Source organism: Hordeum vulgare, chromosome 2H, assembly GCF_904849725.1.
Source record: "Hordeum vulgare subsp. vulgare chromosome 2H, MorexV3_pseudomolecules_assembly, whole genome shotgun sequence".
In the NCBI taxonomy this organism is placed as follows: Eukaryota; Viridiplantae; Streptophyta; class Magnoliopsida; order Poales; family Poaceae; genus Hordeum; species Hordeum vulgare.
Window position 1 is genome coordinate 645,265,257 of NC_058519.1, and position 24,820 is coordinate 645,290,076.

Genomic DNA, 24,820 nt, shown 5'->3' on the forward strand with positions numbered 1-24,820 from the left:
GAGAAACGAACCGGGACTAAAGGTCCCTTTTGAACCGGGACTAATGACCGACCGGCGCCCTTGCCGTTCGAACCGAGACTAATGCTAACATTAGTCCCGGTTCGTAATGGAACCGGGACTAATGTGTAAATTGAGCTGGGACGGAAGCCCCTTTTTCTACTAGTGAATGTTTACCTCCTTATTATATGATGTATAATTTTTTGATGGGACAAGGTTGAACCTACGTTACAAGAAAGGAAGTTGTGGCCAATTCAAACTATAATATGCATGATTCAGTATTTACTCAACTGGGGTCTTCATCAAATATAAAACAAGGTCGTGATACATAATGAATTATATCTAATATCAAAATGTATTTTTGTATATATTATCACACTGTCGTTGACACTTTTCTTAAAACAGTTGCGGGTATTGGTGGTTCTAGCATAAGACGTTCAATAGATGGAACTTGATTCACCATCAGTTCATCTGGCATATATTTATCATCAATATCCTCAGAAAATCAAGCGGCAAGATATGAATAGAAAATGTAGGTCAAGAGGTTGGTTCGCGTTTATGAGTGGGGCTCGATAGAGCTAGCCCACTGGAAAGCTTCAAGGCCCGTATGACCGAGTATCATCCCAAAACAATATTTTAGCCGAGCGGAACAAGCTATTTCCATGTTTTTTCTTTTATGAAAAGATAGTAAGTCAAGCGAAACAGGCTATTCTCATGTTTCTTGCATGGATTTTATGACATGTATTGTATATATGGACTGATACATATCCATTTTCTTGCTCGGATAAATATTGGATATGCATGGTAGAATGCACTGCATCCATGTATACGCCCAAGTGATCTAAAATGCATGGAGATGATTACTTTTTAGAACAAAATTTAGTCCCATGGTGTAACTTAGAATATTATAATCACAAGTTTTTCTTTTCTTTTCGTTTTGCGGGAAAATGCAAGTTTGTCAAGTGAACGTTAATGAAAATTGCTCTTGACATGTTTTGAAAATGTAATAAAATCAAATTGGTTCATGAACATTGTAACTTGGAAAGAGATTATGAAGCTAAAACTCCATATAAAAAGTGTTTCATTTTTATTTAAGATTATTTTGCTTTTATGATTTTTTATTAAGAATGTGCACATGCAAAGTACGTGCCTTCAACTAGTATAAAATATGTCTTAGTTCGGAGTAAACGTGTGGAATTGATCCTTCATCGCACATGTCTTCTTAGAAAAGCATGTAAGTTTTCACAAAACCCAACCAGAGCACCAAGGTTAAACATTTAGAAAATGTGACATATGTCACACAGGTTTTATGGTGGAAAATGTGTGTGATGTCTCAACCATTGCAGATGTAACGTCGGGGCATAGTGTGTATGATGTTTCATACCATCGCACACGTACACGTCTAGTGTTGGAGTGAGATTACGTTTGGCATTGGACGCGACGGCTTTGAAGCTCACCTGTGGGATGAGATACTATCACACACAATTGAAAACAACTGGAACAATATATGAAGTCTCGTCACGCACTTAGAGTTGTTCAATAGCGTGTACGATGATAAATATATTTCTCACTACACAATGCATGGTCCCATAATCGGTAACGTGTGTTGTTTCACACTAACAACACACTAGTGTAGGAACCCCAATTAGCGACGTTTGAATGTGGTCACCGACATTGTCCGAGGTGCGCGCGGCCGGTACGATCGCCCTGGTAAGTACTCACTAGCAGCATTTAGACCAAACATTTCATCCCCGCTACTTTCATTATCTTAACATGCACACACGCGTCACATCATCAAAGGCCCATCACAACATGCATGAAAAATATTTTTCATTATTAGTTGATCCCCACTAATTCTACTTATTTCAACATGCACATATAAGCCATACACACATTTCACCTCATCAAAGGCCCGTTCAACATGCATCGGGTAATTCCTTTATATTACACTACTTATATTCAATACATATTTTCCAACTATACAATATTCCAATACAATATATCATATGCATTTTTAGTTTTTTCATATATTTTAAACCATTGTTTAATACTTCCTCCGTTTCAAAATAAGTGACTCAAAAAATGACTGGACTTTGTATTAGAATTATTACAAAGTTGATTCATTTTTGAGTCACTTATTTTAGAACGGATGGAGTACAATCTAATTTTATTGAAATATATTGTAACATCTTCACGCTGCAACATGCGCACTATCATCTAGTTGAATAGATAGACTAGACGCACCAAAAAAGGGAAAGAATCAATTCACGCTATAAAATGAGAAGATACGTATGCACGTCTATTCAAGGATGTGCACAAATTAATCAATGCATTAATTCCAATCTAATAGTACTCCATAAAACTCGGGATCAATCAACATGCTCACCCTATATAAATGCTAGCAAAACGAGTTGCTGGTCAATACATTTGGCAGATCAGACCGAACAGTAAAAGAAGAGAGCATATCAGTACATAGCTAGCACCGTATCTTGTGATGGCCGTCAGTACAACAAGTGCATGCTTTGTATGCTTGGCAGCCCTTATGGTGGTGATGGCCACTGTGATGTTGTCCTGTGATGCTGATCCAAAGGGTTAACATCCTCCTTTTCTTATTGTGTATATACCTAAAAAATTCCTTTCATCTATCTTTGCAGTTGATAACACGCATTGGCAATGAATTGACGAATAACCCCATATTTATTTAAGTTTTTAATTTGGTTATTATTTTCTGTAGAATGGTGCTCAGGGCTTGAAGATGGATGCACCGAAGACAAGTGCAAGGGTTGGTGTGAAGGCAGGGGTTACACCAAGGGAATTCATTGCCAGGACGTCGCCACTTGTTGTTGTAGGAGGACTGCGACCAAGCCCATGGTGGATGTTGTCCGTGGTCGTGATTGAGCGCTTGCGAACGTTGCATTTTTTATTAGATATGTTGCAAAAGGTCGGTGCGTTCGCAGCGGGTAAGAAATAAATAAATTTTAAAGAAACATTTAGCATCGTCTATAAAGTGAGTCATCAACGTGTCACTTGGGCCGGGATTTGAGACACCTCTTGCTTTATCTCCTACCGTGAATCCCCCCGCATCTTACATTATTAGAGACACTAAAACTGCACCTAATCCCTGCCATCTGAGCGATTAAACATTTTTGGCCGTTCGATTATGCTAATTAGGAGTTTCTGGTCATTGTATTACGTCCTTCCTGAAGATCTCTACTAGGAAAACGGTTTTTAACGACGGTATACGTGGTTGTTAAAGGTTGGATTTTGGTTGTTAAAGGTCATTAACGACCAAACTCCGTCGTTAAAAGTATAACAACCACATACCTTTGGTGGTCGTTATTCTTGTAACGACGGGATGATGTGCGGTCGTCGTCAATCCCACGCAAACAACGACCACAATTATAGTATTAATGACCACATTTGTACCATGAGCATTATCATAACTCGATTTATCTCCAATATTACCTCCCAATACCTCAGAATTATAAGACTAGTTATAAGTGAGATGAAAAATGATATAATATAGCTGAAATTTATTTGAGCTAGAGGGAACAAACTTACTTGTTCGGAATCATCTACACATTGACATAGAAATCACATTTTAGTAAGAATTATTGGTGTTATGCCAATACTTCAAGGAATACTTCAATCCTTTTCCAACCATACGTCTTGCGAATAGAAACTGAAAAGTGACATGAACAACAAAAATAAAATGGCTCTATTATTTTTTACTTTTGATGCAAAAGGTTATACAGACTAGTACGTCTAGATCTTTTAATACACAGCTAACTGCTATTTGTGATAACTTGTTTTAGTAATGAACTCTACAAGTTAACCAAGAGGAAGGGTTTATCAACTTAAAGTAAAGAGTGAGTAATATTAAAATCCACATCAATATGTGTTCATAATTTATTATATGGAGACCTAAAATGCCAAGGCGACACAGACAACATGGTTTAGGAACAAGATAAGATGGTAAATCTGCTACCAATGAAAGAAAATTCTAGATCTGTACCATTAAAACCACACAATTTTTGGGAAAATATCATGGCAAGATCTTAATTTCTATACGTAGAATTGAAAAGAACACTCCCTTATACCTATGTTAATATCATGTCATTTATTGACATGCATGATATATAGTAGCATAACATTTAACATGTTACGATATATACCTATGTTACTCTAAATCTTTCACTCTTGTTTAATTATCTGCCACATCAGCATGCTTGCTAGTTCCAAGTACATGATACTACCTAAGATACTTTCACTATGGCCAGCCTGATACTAATATATGATACTACCCATTACAACCAGCCTTAGGAAATACACCATTCCACGGGTCATATGTTTCAGTTCATTGCCTCAATTGATGCCTTTTCCATTCTTCTACTTTTACCCCTCACCTACACACCCATGTCTCGAAAGGTATGCACCTAGGGCCAGCAAACATAACACACGCACAAGGTACTTTAATATCTTAGGGTGTACTATTCTGTTGTATTAGTAGTTTTGCTAGCATAGTTTTGTGAATAGTACACATTTGACATCCTAGCTAGCAAGGATTTGACATTCAGAACCAATCAGACTATATTAACTTGGGTTGAAACCTTGGACTACAGATAAGTATTACTAGTATATTACTCGCGAGGAATTGGTATGATGCAGTGGCGGAGCCAGCACCTAGCGACCCTGGACACTTGCCCGGGCTCGCTGCTTACGCGAAGCTGTACGACGCCCATTTCCACCTGACCAAATCCAGGTGTACGTCAAGGTTTCCCGGACAAAACTGTTTTGGGCTTCTTTCGCTGCTGGGCTTGATGAGAATTAGCAACAGGCCCAGGCCTAGAAAGCTAGGAACGCATGATTTACTCGATAGCAACGGGTCTAGCCTCTCCACCTGCCAGCCTCCCCACGATTGCATATCACGGAGAATGACTGACGGCAAGCCACGACTACCATTGGCGGCTGGACGTGCGGCCGTCGGCGGGCGGGGCGACTAGATCCACGCATGAACGGCTTGCATCCTCTACTGATCATCCTCTCTTTCCTGAGTAGGTAAAATTACGAATTGATCTAGCCATCCTATGCATAGGTTTAGGGCTTCAATTTTTATGTGTGTACATGGGAATTATCCATTGGAATGACGACAACTTTGTGAACCTAGTCTTCGATTAGAGATGTTCTTCTTGATAGCTGAATGTTAACTTGAATCACTAAATTTTACAGATGATGTTTTTTGTCAATAGAGCAACCAATGAAAATATGGATGGTGAACAACAGAAATAGAAGTAGAGCCAATGCAACCACCTAGCAATGCCGATGAGTTTAATCCAAATGAAATTGAATGTGATACGAAAAAGAGAAAACAAATTTCTGAGTATCGTCTCCATATTCAAGACCAAATGAGCGAGTATATCTCTTGAAGGTTCCAATATATTAACTTCCGAGCCGAATTACTTGTCGCGAAAATGGATTCTTCAGGACGGAGGAAGTATATTTGAATTATATTTATATTTATATTGTTACTTCATTATTAGTATATATAGATTTGTGGTTCAAAAGTTTGAGACTGTTATTTATGTTATGTATCCAAATACCCAATTATGATTGGACGCCTATAACTGGTGAACGCTCATCAGGGAGGGCAGTATTTGCGAGCATTTGCCTGGCAGTTTTAGTTGAGAGGAAGAAGGAAGAGATGTCAAGTTTCTTCAGGCAACATGGCAGTTTCTCTCCGAAAAGGCAATTTTCATCTAAACACTGTTGTCGTTTGATCTCGTTTTACAACTAAAACAGCCAGCAAAGATGGTTTATTTGCCACCCCTACCGCAAACGTATGCCAGCTACCATTACCGTTATGATTTTGAGATCAGACACATAGGTTCAAGTTTGCCCAGGCTAAACAAAATTTCTGGCTCCGCCACTGGTATGATGGAACCAAAGCGGTGGTATGTACAACTAGTAGAATTTGGCCATGTCAGGTGGATGTGATTGCTTGGACAATGGAAATCTAGATGAATGGAAACATACGTACTCCAGCATGTATGAATTAAGAAAAGCTGATAGATGATGTTTGATTATGGTGATACGGTACCTCTTTGGAAGCATCAAACTTGTGACTCGATCGGTAGGGAGAAGGCCTTCCCTCGGATGGTTGTTCAGCTAGAGATACGAATCTCCCGCCACGACCAGCGCAGAACATCACCCCACGGTCATGGTCGTCCATTAATTTGCACGCCCCACCGCTCGGCCATCAGCCCTCCGCCCCTACCCCTCGCTCACCCATCAGCCCGTGCCGCCGACGCTCCCACAACAGCATGCACCGCCACTCGCCGTTTCCCGCACCACAACTCTCCGTACTTTGCTGCATGAATAAAAGATAAAAAAGAGATTAAGGTGAGGGGAGAGAACAAGTCACGGGAGACGGGTCAATTGCTCCTGTACGACGTTTTTGAGGTGAATTGAAAGAAGTGCGACGTCTTTTGTCTGAATTGCCTCGGTGCGACATTTCTGAACGAGGAAATATCTCACACACGACAATGTTCCTTAATCTGAACTGATGCCCTCATTAGCTGTTAGGAGCTAGACCCACAACTTATCCACGTAAGCACGTGCCCTACTTGGCAGTGCATCTAGTTACGGGCCCACTCGTCAGTGAATCAGGTCAAACGTGTCCCCGTGCCTGTCCGAATGGGTATACCTGTCTGAACATGTGTTGCTCCCTCCTCTTCATTCCCGGTGGTGAGCCAGCGGCGGCGGCAGAGCTTTTGTTCTGTTTGACAGCACTGGCGGCGCTTTCGTTCTCGTCGGCAGCTGTGGTGACAGCCCTGTCCTGTTCTGGTACCTGTCCTGTTCTCCTCCGTGTTGAGTTAGATATCACCGCATCGCCTCTGCCCCTTCTGTTTCCCTCTGTTTTTTTATCGATTTGATCCAGATTGCTGGCTAGGCAATGGAAATCTTCAAGGATTGTGACACCGACAAGATGAAGGGCATGACTATGGGCACCCCATGACTATACCTATCAAAGTCACTTTTGTAAGTCTTACTCCTCATGCCTTTGAACTCCGGTGATGCACTTCAATAGTTGTAAAATATATTTGTATATGCAAAACCGTAATAATTTGTTGCCAATCAGAGCGTTGGGTCACCGCATGGTGCACCTTTCCTCATGGTCGGGGACGACGGGCCATCGTCACAGTCAAAGACGACGAGAAAGATGGAAAAAATGAAAAAAAAACTTGCAGCAACTCACCTGCCCGTGAATCGATGATCCCGATGGTATTACAAAACTAAAAAGGTCAACTTTATTAATTATTCCACGGAGGTATGACACGAACATATATCAAGCCATCCAACGTCAGCACTCACATCTGCGGTTTAGGGTAGGAAGGACTACAATCCTGTGAAACTTGAGGAGCACAGGATCAATATTTAATAGGGTTGCTTTGGAACTAGCTAATCTGGTCCAGAATAGAGATTTTGATGTGGCACTCTCATACTGGCTTGGATGGAGCTGAAACTTGGAGGATATGAATATTTTAGGGTTATGAAGATGATGTATAAATTTCATGCGATCTTGATAAGCCAAAGTGACACTTCCTTCACACAACATCGAGCTGGACAGAATCTTAGAAGAATTACTGGAAATAATTGGCTAAAAAATGAGCTCAAAATTGGTTTAGAGAGGTTTTATAGGTAGGAGAATGTTCTGGTAAAATTTCAGAATTTATGGAGCAACATAAAACATAGTTGCTTCACAATCCAAAATAATGACCAGAGACAAAGATTTGATGCTATGGTCACATGGTTGAAGGAGTGATGCTCAAATTTGGAGAAGCGACATTATTTGAACATTTTGAAATGATGGCAAAGTTTCAACGCATTTGAACACACCTAGCTAGCACTTGCTTCACAAAGCTTTCTCTGGATCAGAAACTTTGGAAATTTGCCAAGAAATATTTCCTAGCTAAATTGAGTTGAATTTTGACATGACGCAATGATATGGATAGGAAAGAGTGTACACAAATTTTGAGATCAATCAAGCAAATAAAAAAGGGTACTTGCTTCACAACTTGACAGATAGGGCAGAATCAGAAAGGAATATTTGAGGAATATTTTTGAACATGGCAAGGAAATATTTTGTCATATCTGAGGAAGATATGACCCAAGAGATTTATGAGAATTATTTGGGAGTTTTCTAAATGATAGAAATGGGGGCTGTTTCACAACTATTACAATGAAACTTGGTTTCGGAGGAGCTGGGCCGACCAATGAAAGCGCAGCCCGCGGATCGCTGACGTAGCCCTGCTTCCTGATCCAGACCGTCCATTCACGGCGATCCAATGGTTCGGACAGGTGCGGGGTTTTGATGGGGTTTTGATGGGATTTTGAGAGGTTTTCAAACGTTAGGGTTGAGCATAAGTAATTCAAAAAAAAGGAAACTTGTGGCAATCATCATTCTATGTGACCAACTCCATAGGAAAAATAAAAATCTGAACTATGGAGTTTTTCATGAAAAAACCTTCACAAACTTGGCTATCACGAATGAGGTTGTACGGTTTTCAAAGATTAGGGTTGAGCATAAGTAATTCAAAAAAAAAATAAAAAAAATAGAAAACTGGTGCCAATCATCATTCTATGTGACTAATTCCATAGGAAAAATAAGAAATCTGGACTATAGAGTTTTTCATGTAAAAACGTTCACAAACTTGGCTATCACGAACGAGGTTGTATGGTTTTCAAAGGTTAGGGTTGAGCATAAGTAATTCAAAAAAAATAATAAAAAAAATAGAAAACTGGTGCCAATCAATTTGAGTTGTTAGTATATGACAAAGTAAAAAACATGTGTACTGGTTTTCCAATATTTTAATTTTTTATGCTCATTTCAAACTTGGTCAAACCTAAGTTTGACAAACATTTAAACAAGTTTCAAACATGAAAATGACAAACCAAGCCTGGTTCCTTCTTAGTCACTCCAAAATGAAGCTTTTGTGATGTTTTTGAAAGTTTGAAGTTCAACACCCAAAACCACTTGTCTTCACACATGAGTTTGAAAATAGCTCCAAAGGGGGTAAATACCCCATTTCTAAACAAGTTTTTTTGTCCACCATGTCTAAAACAGCCAAATCAATTTGGGTTGTTAGTATATGACAAAGTAAGAATATGTGCACTGGTTTTCCAATATTTTATTTTTATTTTTTATGCTGATTTCAAACTTGGTCAAACCAAAGTTTGACAAACATATAAAGAAGTTTCAAACATGAACAAGTTTCAAACATGAACTAGAGAAGTTTCAAACATGAACAAGAGAAGTTTCAAACATTTAAACAAGGATATGTAGAAAAGATGATGGCTCAACTGAAAACAGGGCAACTTTCGAAACGTTCGAAACAGAGCACGGGCTGACCGGTCAATCTGACCCATGGGCCAGGGAAGTCAGCGGGCGTCACATCAGTGTCGTACCCGATCTACTTATACAATGAAATGTGTCGTACCATATCTATTTCCAGATCTACGCCGCTTTGGCCCCCTCTCGCCCCTCTCCGTCGGCGACCCCCACCAAAACCACACAATCCAGCCCCGCTGCAGATCAAGCGCCATCGTGCGACAATCATGAGGCCATGATCTTCCAACACGCGCGGCGGCCATTCCCGCAACGGAAACCGGAGGGCGAAGCGGCTGCCGCCTGACACCCCTGACTCTGACCGCGAACGGGCGGCGCGGATTTCTTCCGACGCTGCTCAAAAGCGTGGCACGCGAAGGTACACCAACTGGGGGCTCGCGCCACTGCGTGCGTTCGCTCGGCGCGAGGTGGAGTAGTACGACCGCGAGATGGTGGCAGCGGCGCGTGATAGGTCTCAAACGTATCTATAATTTTTGATGGTTTCATGTTGTTATCTTGTCATCTTTGGATGTTTTATGTACCTTTTATATCTTTTTTGGACTAACTTATTAATTCAGTGCCAAGTATCAGTTTGTGTTTTTTCTGTGTTTTTGGCTCTTTTCATATCTGATTTTGGAACGGTGTCCAAACGGAATAAAATCCCCGAAATGATTTTTTCCCGAACGGAAGAAGATCAGGGGGCCTGTGGGCCAAGCCAGGAGGGCCCCAAGGAGCCCACAAGCCCCCACTCCGCCACCAGGGGAGGCGGCGGTGGCAGGGCTTGTGGCCTCCCTGAGCGCCCCCTGACCTAGATCTTTTGCCTATATATTCCCTAAAATACAGCAAAAAATCAGGGGAGCCTCGAAAATACTTTTCCGCCGTCGCAAGCTTCCGTTTCCGCAAGATCTCATCTGGAGACCCTTCCCGGCGGCCTGCCGGAGGGGACTTTGGAGTTGGAGGGCTTCTTCATCATCATAATCGCCCCTCCAATGACTCGTGAGTAGTTCACTTCAGACCTATGGATCCGTAGTTAGTAGCTAGATGGGTTCTTCTCTCTCTTGGATCTTCAATACAAAGTTCTCCATGATCTTCAAGGAGATCTATCCGATGTAATCTTCTTTGGCGGTGTGTTTGTCGAGATCCGATGAATTGTGGATTTGTGATCAGATTATCTATGATATATACTTGAGTCTTTGCTGATTTCTTATATGCATTATTTGATATCCTTGTAAGTCTCTCCGAGTCTTGGATTTTGTTTGGCCAACTAGATCTATGATTCTTGCAATGGGAGAAATGCTTGGTTTTGGGTTCTACCATGTGGTGACCTTTCCCAGTGACAGTAGGGGCAACAAGGCACAGATTAAGTAGTTGCCATCAAGGGTAACAAGATGGGCTCTGTCGTTGATATGAGATTGTCCATCTACATCATGTCATCTTGCTTAAGGCGTTAATCTGTTCTTTTGGACTTAATACACTAGATGCATGCTGGATAGCGGTCGACGTGTGGAGTAATAGTAGTAGATGCAGACAGTATCGGTCTACTTGTTTTGGACGTGATGCCTATAGATATAATCATTGCCATAGATGACTTCACGACTTTGCGTGGTTCTATCAATTGCTTGACAGTAATTTATTCACCCACCGTCTACTTGCTTTCATGAGAGAAGCCACTAGTAAACACTATGGCCCCCGGGTCTATTCACATCTATCGTTTACACCTCTGCTTTTACTTTGCTTTGTTACTTTGTTGCTTTTAGTTCTCACTTGGCAAACAATCTATAAGGGATTGACAACCCCTTCATAGCGTTGGGAGCAGGTTCTTTGTGTTTGTGCAGGATCTTGTGATACTCCTCCACTGGATCGATACCTTGGTTCTCAAACCAAGGGAAATACTTACCACCGCTATGTTACATCACCCTTTCCGCTTCGAGGGAACACCAACGCAAGGCTCCAAGGCCATGGGGGGAAATCCTTTGCATATTTTCCTAAGAAGTCCCTTAAGGCGTAGCCGCAGCAGAAGGATTCCTGGTGCTGTCGACACGACTATTCCTGTCGCCGTTGCCGGGGAAGCACAACTGACATCATAAGTATTTCTGTCGCTGTTGCCGGGGAAGTACAACTGACATTATAAGTATTTCTGGCGCCGTTGCCGGAGAGGAGAGATCAAGATCTATCCAAGTAGGTCTCACAAACTCATCTCCTGCATTTACTTTTGTTGCCAGTTGCCTCTCGTTTTCCTCTCCCCCACTTCACATTTGCCGTTTTCATTTGCCTTTCTCTTTTGCCGTTTTCTTTTGCCCGTTTCACTCTCTCTTCCTGCTCGTTTGTGTGTGAGATAGTCCATCAATGGTTAGACCCACCACTCCAAACGACACCCCTGAAAATGAAGTTCTCAATTTCAGGCAAAATGAGGAAGAAAATTTGAAGGACGCTTGGTACAGGATTTGCAATGCTCAAAGTACATCTACTTGTAACCAATCCACTACCGTCCTCCTTCGCAGTTTCTATGTTGGAATTTCTCCTTGGAATAGGTATATCCTTGATACCGTTGTAGGCGGGAACTTTTTGGGGAGCCACACTGTCGACTCTTATAGAGCTATCATGAATTTGGTAGGCTCACCACCGCTCATGGTTAATGGAACTATCTTGACCTTGGAACACGTGATGCAAAGGCTAGACGCTGTTGAAAACAAAATTTCCATAGTTGAACTTATTGAGGGTTTGGACAGAAAGATCCACAATCAAATTACTCAGTACAGATCCAAAGTGGGAAACTTTTTGAAAAATTTAAGGGAGAAGGAACTTATAGTTAATGATTCTTCTAGAATTGGCAAATTAGAAGATGTCATAACCAACTTGGGTTCCGCTTTTGCCGCTGTGCAAAATACTCCAAATCTCACTCTCAAAAAGACTGTCAAGTCTGTTTTTGTTCCTAAAGCTAGTGGTGAGTCATCCAATAAAGATAAAGATCTTAAGATGATAAATGATCACGCTACTTATGGTTTGAGCACCAAAGATGACTATACGTGATTCCATCACTTTTCGCCTAGCTAAGGGCGTTAAACAAAAGCGCTTGTTGGGAGGCAACCCAGCGAATCTATCCTTTTTCTTTCTGTTTTGTGTTTTCCACACTTTCATAATTCTGTTATGATTGTGTTTTTTGTGTTTCTTTTTGTGTTTGTGCCAAGAAAAACCATTATGATTAGTCTTGTGGATGATCGTTTGGTCATGCTGGAAAAGACACAAACTTTCTGCTCACGAAAAGAATTTTCATGTTTTTTCTGTAAGAGCTTTTGAGTTGATTATTTTTGCTGCTGATTTCTACGCAAATTCTTCAGACGGTCGTAAGTTTTCAGAATTTTTGAAGTACCAGAGGTATACAAAATATACAGATTGCTACAGACTGGTCTGCTGTTAACAGATTCTGTTTTTGTTGTGTTGGTTGCTTATTTTGATGAAACTATGGATAATATCGGGGGGTATTAGCCATGGAAGATTGAAAATACAGTAACCCAACATCAGCATAAGTATAATTTAAGTCTGCTACAGTACCTAAGGAAGCGGTGGTTTGCTTTCTCATACTAATGTTATCACGAGTTTCTGTTTAAGTTTCGTGTTGTGAAGTTTTCAAGTTTTGGGTGAAGTTCTTATGGAAAAAGAGATAAAGATTGGCAAGAGCTCAAGCTTGGGGATACCCAAGGCACGCGAAGAGATTCCAGGATGCCGTAAAATCCTAAGCTTGGGGATGCCCCGGGAAGGCATCCCCTCTTTCGTCTTCAATCCATCGGTAACGTTACTTGCGGCTATATTTTTATTCACCACATGTTATGTGTTTTCGCTTGGAGCGTCTTGTATCGAAGGAGTATTTTATTTTTGTTGTGTCACAATCATCCTTGCTGCACACCTAGAGAGTGACATGCACTCACCGTGATTTTGTCGAGCTTCACTTATATCTTTTGGTAGACAATTCAGCTCACATGTGCTTCACTTATATCTTCTGAGCCAGATACTTTTGCTCTATGTGCTTCACTTATATCTTTTAGAGCACAGTGGTGCGTGGCTTGGTAGTTGATCTATGCTTTGAAAGTAGTCTCAAAAGGGGTAGTTATCCAAAGGGATACGAAAACTTCCACCTTCATGTGCATTGAATAGTTAGAGAAGTTTGATTCATCTCAATTAGTTTTGAGTTGTGGTTATGGTAATATTGAAGTCATGCTAGTAAGGTGTTGTGAATCTAGAAATACTTGTGTTGAAGTTAGTGATTCCCGTAGCATGCACGTATGGTGAACCGCTATGTGATGAAATCTGAGCATGATTAGTATATTGATTGTCATCCTTTGCGTGGCGGTCGGGATCGCGCGATGGTTTATACCTACCAACCCTTCTCCTAGGAGTATGCGTTGAATGCTTTGTTTCGATTACTAATAAAACTTTTGCAACAAGTATATGAGTTCTTCATGACTAATGTTGAGTCCATGGTTTAGATGCACTTTCACCTTACACCATCAATATCTTTTTAGTGTCGTGCAACTTTCGCCGGTACACAAAACTCACCATTAGCCTCCCTCAAAACAGCCACCATACCTACCTACTATGGCTTTTTCAAAGTCATTCCGAGATATATTGCCATGCAACTACCACCATGACATGTGCCACCATGTCTACATTGCCATTGCATGATCGTAAGATAGCTAGCATGATGTTTCCATTAATGTCTATGCGATACTAGATCATTGTCACGGTACACTACCGAAGGCATTCCATATAGAGTCATTGTTGCTCTAAGTTTTGAGTTGAAAGTGTGATGATCATCATTAATGGAGCATTGTCCCATGTGAGGAAATAAAAGAGGCCAAAGAAGCCCACCAAAAAAAATAAGAGAAAAAGAGAGAAGGGACAATGCTACCACTTTTTCCACACTTGTGCATATTAAGCACCATGATCTTCATGATTGAGAGTCTCTCGTTTTTTCACCACCATATAGCTAGTGGAAAATTTTCATTATATAACTTGGCTTGTATATTCCAATGATAGGCTTCCTCAATATTGCCTTAGGTCTTCGTGAGCAAGCAAGTTGGATGTACACCCACTAGTTTTCTTTAAGAGCTTTCACATATTCTTAGCTCTAGTGCATCATTTGTATGGCAATCCCTACTCATTCACATTGATATCTATTGATGAGCATCTCCACAACTCATTGATATGCCTAGTTAATGTGACTATCTTCTCCTTTTTTGTCTTGCAACATCCACCACACTCCACACCATCTATAGTGCTATAACCATGGCTCACGCTCATGTATTGCGTGAGAGTTGAAAAGGTTTGAGAAAGTAAAGGTGTGAAACAATTACTTGGCCAATACCGGGGTTGTGCATGATTTAAATTCGTTTGTGCAATGATGATAGAGCATAGCCACACTATATGCTTTTGTAGGGATAACTTTCTTTTAGCCTTGTTATTTTGAAAGTTCCTGATTACCTTGCTAGTTTGCTTGAATTATTATTGTTTCCACGTCAATAGCAAACTATTGTTTTGAATCTAATGGATCTGAACATTCACGTCACATAAGAGGAGTTACAAAGGACATCTATGCTAGGTAGCATGAAAGCATCAAAAATTCATTTTTTATCACTACCCTACTCGAGGACGAGCAGGAGTTAAGCTTGGAGATGCTTGATACGTCTCAAAAGTATCTATAATTTTTTATGGTTTCATGCTGTTTTCTTGTCATCTTTGGATGTTTTATGTACCTTTTATATCTCTTTTGGGACTAACTTATTAATTCAGTGCCAAGTGCCAGTTCCTGTTTTTTCTGTGTTTTTGCCTCTTTTCAGATCTGATTTTGGAACGGAGTCCAAACGGAATGAAATCCCCGAAATGATTTTTTTTCCTGAACGAAAGAAGATCAGGGGGCCTGTGGGCCAAGCCAGGAGGGCCCCAAGGAGCCCACAAGCCCCCACTCCGCCACCAGGGGAGGCGGCGGTGGCAGGGCTTGTGGCCTCCCTGAGCGCCCCCTGACCTAGATCTTTGGCCTATATATGTCCTAAAATATAGCAAAAAATCCGGGGAGCCTCGAAAATACTTTTCCGCCGCCGCAAGCTTCCATTTCCGCGAGATCTCATCTGGAGACCCTTCCCGGCGCCCTGCCGGAGGGGACTTTGGAGTTGGAGGGCTTCTTCATCATCATAATCGCCCCTCCAATGACTCGTGAGTAGTTCACTTCAGACCTATGGGTCCGTAGTTAGTAGCTAGATGGGTTCTTCTCTCTCTTGGATCTTCAATACAAAGTTCTCCATGATCTTCAAGGAGATCTATCCGATGTAATCTTCTTTGGCGGTGTGTTTGTCGAGATCCGATGAATTGTGGATTTGTGATCAGATTATCTATGATATATATTTGAGTCTTTGCTGATTTCTTATATGCATTATTTGATATCCTTGTAAGTCTCTCCGAGTCTTGGATTTTGTTTGGCCAACTAGATCTATGATTCTTGCAATGGGAGAAATGCTTGGTTTTGGGTTCTACCATGTGGTGACCTTTCCCAGTGACAGTAGGGGCAACAAGGCACAGATTAAGTAGTTGCCATCAAGGGTAACAAGATGGGCTCTGTCGTTGATATGAGATTGTCCATCTACATCATGTCATCTTGCTTAAGGCGTTACTCTGTTCTTTTGGACTTAATACACTAGATGCATGCTGGATAGCGGTCGACGTGTGGAGTAATAGTAGTAGATGCAGACAGTATCGGTCTACTTGTTTTGGACGTGATGCCTATAGATATAATCATTGCCATAGATGACTTCACGACTTTGCGTGGTTCTATCAATTGCTTGACAGTAATTTATTCACCCACCGTCTACTTGCTTTCATGAGAGAAGCCACTAGTAAACACTATGGCCCCCGGGTCTATTCACATCTATCGTTTACACCTCTGCTTTTACTTTGCTTTGTTACTTTGTTGCTTTTAGTTCTCACTTGGCAAACAATCTATAAGGGATTGACAACCCCTTCATAGCGTTGGGAGCAGGTTCTTTGTGTTTGTGCAGGATCTTGTGATACTCCTCCACTGGATCGATACCTTGGTTCTCAAACTGAGGGAAATACTTACCACCGTTGTGCTACATCATCCTTTCCGCTTCAAGGGAACACCAACGCAAGGCTCCAAGGCCATGGGGGAAATCATTTGCATATTTGCCTAGGAAGTCCCTTAAGGCGTAGCCGCAGCAGAAGGATTCCTGGTGCCGTCGACATGACTATTCCTGTCGCCGTTGCCGGGGAAGCACAGCTGACATCAGCGCGCTCCTCTGCCGCGGGCTGCTATGCAGCGAGCTCCGCCATTATACCCGCACTGCTGCCGCCTCTGAACAGGGATGGGGAGGAGCAGGGCTTTCTGCCGGAAGACTACGTCGACAATGGCGACCTCGACGGTGTCGTCGCCGAGGTTATGGAGCGCACCAAGGAAGAGGCCCAGCAGGTCGCCGCGCACCGGCTGAGGGAAGAGGAGCTCGACGAGATTCGCCTCCGCCAAGCCATCGAGGAATTCCGCGCCGACAGGGGGTGGGGCGCCTCCGACTCCGACTGACCGGCGCCGCCGCCTCGTCGGGGCCGCACCCGTGGGGCTCACGTGAGCCCACTTTTGGAGATATAGTAGGGGTGAGGTAGGATCTTAGGGGGCCGAGCTTAGGAGCCCGTGTAATCGAAGGTCGAACCTGTAATCGTCTCTGGAATATTGCTCCGACGAGCCCTTGTAATCAAACCCTATCTATGTTTGTAAATTTGCTTTTCTGAATCGGAGCTTGCCGGCGTTGCCGTGCTTCATCCCGGAGAAGAAGAAGAGGGAGGATGCGCGCGCAGCAGAAAACTGTTTGACAGTAGTCGCCGTCATCTAGGTCCCATGCCGACGTGGATAAGCTGTGGGTCCCGCCCTGCTCCAACGAATCCTGATAGATGTTGTGCTTAAGGTCCATGTCGCGCTTGGGCTATTTGTACGCATAGAGGTGTCGCAGCATAGCCATTCTTGCCAACGATGCCGGTTTGCGCTATCGTTGACACTTTTCTTAAAACAGTTGCGGGTATTGGTGGTTCTAGCATAAGACGTTCAATAGCTGGAACTTGATTCACCATTAGTTCATCTGGCATATATTTATCATCAATATCCTCAGAAAATCAAGCGGCAAGATCTGAATTGAAAATGTTGCATCCATGTATACGCCCAAGTGATCTAAAATGCATGGAGATGATTATTTTTTTGAACAAAATTTAATCCCATGGTGTAACTTACCGTTTTGAGAATATTATAATCGCAAGTTTTTCTTTTCTTTTCTTTTTGCAGAACAATGCAAGTTTGTCAAGTGAACGTTAATGAAAATTGCTCTTGACATGTTTTGGAAATGTAATAAAATCAAATTGGTCCATGAACATTATAACTTGGAAAGAGATTGTGAAGCTAAAACTCCATATAAAAAGTGTTTCGCTTTTATTTAAGATTACTTTGCTTTTATGATTTTTTATTAAGAACGTGCACGTACAAAGTACGTGCCTTCAACTAGTATAAAATATGTCTTAGTTCGGAGTAAACGTGTGGAATTGATCCTTCATCGCACATGTCTTCTTAGAAAAGCATGTAAGTTTTCACAAAACCCAACCGGAGCATCAAGGTTAAACGTTTAGAAAATGTGACATATGTCACACAGGTTTTATGGTGGAAAATGTGTGTGATGTCTCAACCATTGCACATGTAACGTCGGGGCATAGTGTGTATGGTGTTTCATACCATCGCACACGGTACACATCTAGTGTTGGAGTGAGATTACGTTTGGCATTGGACGCGGCGGCTTTGAAACTCACCTTTGGGATGAGATACTATCACACACAATTGAAAACAACTGGAACAATATATGAAGTCTCGTCACGCACTTAAGAGTTGTTCAATAGCGTGTACGATGATAAATATGTTTCTCACTACACAATGCATGGTCCCATAATCGTTAACGTGTGTTGTTTCACACTAGTGTAGGAACCCCAATTAGCGACGTCCCAATGTGGTCACTGACATTGTCCGAGCTGCGCGCGGTCGGTACGATCGCCCTGGTAAGTACTCCCTCCGTCTCAAATAACTGTCTCAAGCTTAGTATAACTTTATACTAGAGGTAGTACAAAGTTAAGACACTTATTTTGGGACGGAAGGAGTACTCACTAGCAGCATTTAGACCAAACACTTCATCCCCACTACTTCCATTATCTTAACATGCACACGCGCAGTGGTGATTTTACTGGGCAGACTTCAGCCGGCTTCAACAGGTTGAAGTCTGCCCTCTGAAACTAAAACACAGTCTATTCCAGCCGATCTCAGCCTAATTTCAGCCCATCTTAGTCCAGATTCACCCTTTGTACTAAAGTTGGGCCTGCCCTTCAAATTCGTCCTAGATTCGTCACTGCACATGGGTCACATCATCAAAGGCCCACCATAACATGCATGAAAAATATGTTTCTTTATTAGCTGATCCCCGCTAATTCTACTTATTTCAACATGCACATTTAAGCCATGCACACATTCCACCTCATCAAAGACCCGTTCAACATGCATCGAGATAATTCCTTTATATTACAACACATATTTTCCAACTATACAATAACCCATATAATATATCATATGCATTTTTAGTTTTTTCATATATTATTAAATCATTATTTAATACTTCCTCCATCACAAAATAAGTGACTCAACGTTATACTAAAGTTAGTACAAAGTTGAGTCATTTATTTTAAATCGAAGGAAGACAATCTAATTTTATTGAAATATATTGTAACATCTTCACGCTGCACTTGCGCACTATCATCTATCATCTAGTTGAATAGATAGACTAGACGCACCAAAAAAGGAACGAATCAATTCATGCTACAAAATGAGATAAGTATGCACGTCTATTCAAGGATATGCACAAATCAATGCATTAATTCCAATCTAATGCTGGTATTAGAATGGTAGTATTTAATTACCACCATAAAACTCGGGATCAATCAACATGCTCACCCTATATAAATGCTAGCAAAACGAGTTGCTGGTCAATACATTTGGCAGATCAGATCGAACAGTAAAAGAAGAGAGCATATCAGTACATAGCTAGCACCGTATCTTGTGATGGCCGTCAGTACAACAAGTGCATGCTTTGTATGCTTGGCAGCCCTTATGGTGGTGATGGCCACTGTGATGTTGTCCTGTGATGCTGATCCAAAGGGTTAACATCCTCCTTTTCTTATTGTGTATATACCTAAAAAATTCATTTCATCTATCTTTGCAGTTGATAACACGCATTGGCAATGAACTGACGAATAAACCCATATTTATTTAAGTTACTAAAATACTTATTGTTTTTCTGTAGAATGGTGTGAAGGGCTTGAAGATGGATGCACCGAATCCAAGTGCAAGGGTTGGTGTGCAAGCAGGGGTTACACCAAGCAATTTCATTGCCGGGACACTGACGATTGTTGTTGTAGGAGGACTGCCACCAAGCCCATGGTGGACGTTGTCCGTGGTCGTCATTGAGCCCTTGCGAACGTTCTTTTTTTTATTAGATATCTATAACTATATTTATACCTACTAATAAAGCAAGGATAATTTATATCCATACGTCATGGAAATTGTTCCTAAAGTGACATAAATTACGCACCATGCCACTCGTACGTCAAAAACCGATTTAATTTTTTCTTAAAAGTTACCGTCCGGTGTGCATGCTTATTTGGTCCTATGCCATATTATATCAACAGTCAAGCTTTAGCCGGATGGAGAGAGCCTTGCTCTTCTAAACTAAAGACCCAGGTTTCATTCCCTCTCCTTCCTTTTGTTGTCTTTTTTACTTCTCTAAGCAAATGAGTAGATGTTTCGCATAGTGTCATAATTCAGCCGGCTTCTTTGTTTAACTTTTGTACACTTTTTTTGGCAGATTCAATATTTTTTAAAATATTCATATATTTCAAAAATTATCATCAAATTTAATATGTTATTTACCCAAATTGCTTAGAAAATGTGTAAATTATAAATATGCTATTATCTTACATGTTAATCATTTCAAAGTAGTTAATACTTTTTTTTATATAATGGACATTTTCAAGGGAATAGGAAGGCTCCAGCCCGGCATATTATGGAGCATGCAGCCTATACATGCCGAATAGGCGCACCTAGGAGCAACTCCGACATTAACAACTAGAGTTAATTACGAGAGCTAAACCCCTGATTTCAATATGCTCTTTAATTAGGCGTAAACCAATAACTAACGTGATGAAGAACGTTGCATTTCCAAACAGACCCATGGTCAACTATTTAATTATAGGTTTTATAAAATACAACTGATTAGTGTGGGAAAAAGAGACCTAAAAACACTTAAAAACAGCGGACCAAAAATGTGCAATTCATAAAAATATGTTTTGTTTTGGTTCTATTTTGTTTTTAGGTCTGTATGTAATTTTTTTTACGACTGATGCTAATTTGCAGCATCAGTAGCAAATGTCCTAAAACTAAAGAAAAACGTGACGGAAGCCCAAACCGATGAAGCAAGAGAGAGCCACGCCTCCCTATATATATGATTGACTAATTAACCTTCTATACGGTGGGCTAATTGAAAAAGATATCTAAGACACGCATGCAAAGTTAAAGAAGGAACATACATGAAATGACAGAGTGCGATGAGATTTTCTGACGTTGCAACGCACGGGCCATTTTCCTAGTGTACCAAAAGGTTCTTGCATTCGCAATGGGTAATAAATAAATAAATTTTAAAGAAACAATTAGCACCATCTATGAAGTGAGTCACAACGTGCCACTTGGGCCGGGATTTGAGACACCCCCTCCTTTTATCTCCTACTATGAATGCTCCCGCATCTTATATTTGTTGGAAATATAAGTGATTTGCCAAGTGATTTTACTAGTAGAAATAATAGGTAAATTACAACCATCATAGCAAAATTCATGACTACCATAGCAATTATAAAGAGTATGCAAGTAGCATCTGCAATGATGAGCAGGAACGAAATATATCTAGAAAGAAAACTACAACAAGAAGTTACGGCAGGAACTCAAACAAGAAGAACACGAGTACATACTAATGCAGTTGGAGTTGGAGTTGGAGTTGGCGTTGGCGCGTGACCACGCAAGGCGGGCGGCGGAGGAGGAGCGTGTGTATGTCTCTTTTGTTCTCATGCTCATACATGTGTGGAAATAACCTTCCTTATCAGGAGGTCCAACTCCCACCAAACTAACAATATGGAACTAAATTTTGGTTCCACCTTTTGCCTTGCACGAATGGACTGCATGGACATGTGGGATTTATTAAAAAATTCTGAAATTGTTATTGGGCTGGTTCAAAAATAGACAAAATTCCAGCAATATTCTTAAGAAATTGATCTCAATTCTTTTGGCATGCAGCCTATTCACCTCATCTCAATATGCAATCATTCCATCTCAGCACTCACATCACGTGATGCCACATCAGCTGATTTATGAAACAATCATGCATGTGAGTTCAGCAATACTCCCTACGTTTTTAAATATAAGTATTTTAAGAGATTTCCCTAGAAGTCTACATACGAAGCAAAATGACTGAATCTATAACCTATAATATGTCTATATGCATCCGTATGTAGTCCATTAGCGAAATATTTATAAAGACTTATATTTAGGAACAATGGGAGTACATCTTTGCATCCTTGCATTGAAAAATCAATATCTTTTTTTTCTTTTTCACGAGAGCAATATTTAGAGGGTGCTTGATACATTTTAGTCCCATGACTAAAAGTAATGAGACTAAAACTTGCTAGCCTCACCCATGCTTGGATCCAAGTACTAAAGAGACTAAAATCAAGTTAATGAGCATTTATTATCGTACAAACCTTCCAATTCAGAACTTGCATGAGGAGTTAAATGAGGAGAGAGATGACTAATGCATATTTTAGTAGGGGTAACCCTGACTAAAAATTTTTAGCCTCAAGACTAGTTTTAGTCTCTCTTTAGTCAGGGGTGCTTGAAACTTTAGCCTCTTAAAGAGACTAGTTTTAGTCAGACTAGTTTTAGTCTTTTGAATCCAAGCACCCTCTTATAAAGACTTACGTTTAGAAACAAAGAGACTAGGAACAAAGGCTGTGGTCCAATCGTCTCCTGCGCAATATTCAGTTATTCCCTCACCGATTCCTCTTCTGCAATAAATCATACTCCATTAGCCTTCGTCTCCTCCACCGTGTTGATAAATTCTTCTCGCCTTCCTGGATAAATCATGTTCTCCGCTAGAAAACCAGTTGGAGTTGTCGAATCCAGACGGTGACGCCGATCGATATTGTCTGTCGCATCCTGGAGTACCGACGCTGAGGCATCCAACCCCACCGTGCGCCTCGCTCGCCCCGTCCGACCCAGGTTCGTCGTCCCACCCTATAGCTGACGTCAAGGCTTCCATCTCCACGACGTCGGTCGCCACCGTGCAGATGGTCGTCGGGGAGTCTGCGCTCTACCTCAAGGCGCACATGCGTTCGGGGTCGAACGCCTACTCTCGCTCATCACCCTCCGCTAGCGCCTCGACCCCGATGCCTTCCGCTTGGCCGGAGCCGCCAAGCAGCGGTACACTCGTGAGCTCCTCTTTTCAGTCAATTATTTCCGCTGGGATCTTTGGACTTTGGAGTTCAGTTTGGTCTCGATTCTATTTGAGCCAATATTCCTTCTCCTTAGTTGGATATAGATCTGGTTGAATCCAGTGATAGATCGTAGGATCCGGTGTAATACTAGTGATTCCGGCGGTGGTTGAGATGGATTTACCTTGCCCCGCACTTGAGGTGCTCCAGCCGGCGTCCATCGTGAGATGGCGACGGCGATGGTGAAAGAGAGAGATGCGGTGACGGCGGCGGTGCTTTTCGTGAGCACTGCGTAACCCTAGATCGGTAGGTTCGTGGGGGCGGTGAATCTCGTGTTTCGTGCCCCGCCCCTCACCCCTTTTTATATACACAGGTCACAGGGACCCACGAACCATATAAGGGTTGGACGCCCCCGATCAGGGCATGATGACCAAGGGCCCAATAGGCCGTCGGGCCTATCGGTGAAGATCAACCTAACATTTTTTCCCTTGATCTCAACTTTTACTTTTAACTTTATACTTTCTAGTTTATTTGTTTCATTACATATGGCAGATCTTCTTGTTCTGTTAGATCTTCTAAGTGCTTCATTCTCTCGCACATCCTCAAAAATTAGTTGTTGTACCTCCCTTTCATGCTCAACGACAGGTTCAGTCGGATCCTGGAGGACAGGTTCCGGATCTTCTCCCATAGTTGTCATGGTTGGAGTTACAAAAGGTAGTGCGAAAAATGGCTCTTGAATCATCGGATTAGGTGCATGCATCCTCTTCTCCTCAAGATCAATTTTTCGAGCTACCATGCCCCCTCTCATCATTTCGTCCTCTAAGAAGACCGCATGTTTTGTTTCTACAAACTTTGTATATCTTTCTTGACACTAGAAACGAAAACCCTTTGATCTATCAAGATAGCCAATGAAATGTCAACTCACTGTTTTAGGATCTAAGTTTCCAATGTTTGGATTAAACATTTTGACCTTAGCTGGGCATTCCCACACCCTGAAGTGTTGCAGGGATGGCACTCTTCCTATCCACAGCTCATGCGGTGTTTTGGGCACCGAATTGCTTGGTATTCTGTTGATAATGTGAAAGGCGGTTTTAAATGCCTCCATCCATAATCCCAATGGCAGGCTGGAGTAACTTATCATGTTGCGCACCATATCCATAAGGGTACGGTTACGCCTTTCAGCTACTCCATTTTGTTGGGGCTCGCCAGTCATTGAATACTGGGCAACTTTGCCAGTCTCCTGCAAGAACGTTGCAGAAGGTCCACGGACTTGGCCATATGAAGTGTATCGACCGTAGTACTCCCCCCCCCCCCACGGTCTGACCTCACTATCTTTATATTTTTGTCAAGCTGATTTTCAACTTCAGCTTTGAATATTTTGAATTTATCCAATGCTTCATTTCTTTCTTTGATTGGATAAATATAACCGAAGCGGGAGTAATCATCTGTGAATGTTATGAACGAATCATAGTCATCCACACTTTTCACAGGAAATGGTCCACAAATGTCAGTGTGAATAATTTCCAGTGTTCCTGTGCTTCGGTTTGCACCCTTTTTTATTTGTTTTACATACTTTCCTTTAACGCAATCTATGCATTGTTCTAAGTCAGAGAACTCCAACAGAGGAAGAATTTCACTTTTGACTATTCTCCCCCTGGAAATATGGTCCAAGCGACAATGTCATAATTTCGACGAGTCGTGAGTTCTCTTTCTTTTCTTTTGTTCTTTGTTCGACGGGGAACTTTGCTCATCCACATTATATGCATAATGCACTTTTTCAAAAAGTGATAACAAATAAAGTTCATTGTGAAGGAAAGCATCACC

At 41.5% G+C, this 24,820-nt stretch overlaps 2 long non-coding RNA genes across 2 annotated transcripts; both read left to right on the plus strand.

The window, feature by feature from the left end:
- The first annotated feature begins 2,406 nt into the window (after nt 1-2,406).
- Nucleotides 2,407-2,995, plus strand: LOC123431178. The gene is made up of 2 exons (XR_006623045.1): nt 2,407-2,588; nt 2,732-2,995. It is a non-coding gene; the product is annotated as an uncharacterized LOC123431178 (long non-coding RNA).
- A 16,480-nt stretch (nt 2,996-19,475) lies between these two features.
- On the plus strand, nt 19,476-20,165 carry LOC123431179. Its single transcript, XR_006623046.1, has 2 exons — nt 19,476-19,620; nt 19,765-20,165. It is a non-coding gene; the product is annotated as an uncharacterized LOC123431179 (long non-coding RNA).
- The last annotated feature ends 4,655 nt before the right edge of the window (nt 20,166-24,820 follow it).